The 634-nt window shown below is 44.6% G+C and overlaps 1 non-coding gene across 1 annotated transcript; it reads left to right on the plus strand.

Moving 5' to 3' along the window:
• The first annotated feature begins 314 nt into the window (after positions 1-314).
• LOC120272809 lies at positions 315-421 on the plus strand. Its single transcript, XR_005540344.1, has one exon. It is a non-coding gene; the product is annotated as a small nucleolar RNA R71 (small nucleolar RNA).
• The last annotated feature ends 213 nt before the right edge of the window (positions 422-634 follow it).

Consider the following 634-nt stretch of genomic DNA (forward strand, 5'->3'; position numbering starts at 1 on the left):
ATAGTGATCGAGCAATCCAAGGGAGCATGACCTCCACCACAACCGGTGCAATTAGTCACAGCCGCGACTCTATTTGAAGTTAGAAGATCTAACTTCTTACTCAAATTCTCCACTTAAGCCGCCAATGAAGTTACCGTATCTATTTCTTCTCCCTAGCATTCCATTGGTAGCTGTTTAACCCCATTTCTTCAATCAACTGACGGGCCTTATCGGGTGTCTTACTACCTAAGGTACCTCCTGCTGCCGCATCCAAGAGTTGCCTTGTACTCGGGTTTAAACAATTGTAAAAGGTTTGAACAATCATCCACTCCGGGAATCTGTGTTGCGGGTACTTCCTCAGGAGCTCCATGAATCTTTCCCATGTCTCAAATAGAGACTCCAATTCCAACTGAACAAAGGATGAGATCTCGTTCTTAAGCTTTGTTGATTTTCCGGGAGGGAAATAATGGGTTAGAAAAGCTTCCACCATTTCATCCAACATGGTAATTGACGCTCTAGGTAACGAGTGTAGCCACTGTTTCGCTCTCCCCTTTAGGGAAAATAAGAAGGCTCTCAATTTGATGGCATCATCCGTCACCCCATTTATCTTCACCATATCACACACCTCGAGAAAGCTCTCTATGTGACTGTTCGG

The sequence above is a fragment of the Dioscorea cayenensis genome, chromosome 11 (assembly GCF_009730915.1).
Source record: "Dioscorea cayenensis subsp. rotundata cultivar TDr96_F1 chromosome 11, TDr96_F1_v2_PseudoChromosome.rev07_lg8_w22 25.fasta, whole genome shotgun sequence".
Lineage (NCBI taxonomy): Eukaryota > Viridiplantae > Streptophyta > Magnoliopsida > Dioscoreales > Dioscoreaceae > Dioscorea > Dioscorea cayenensis.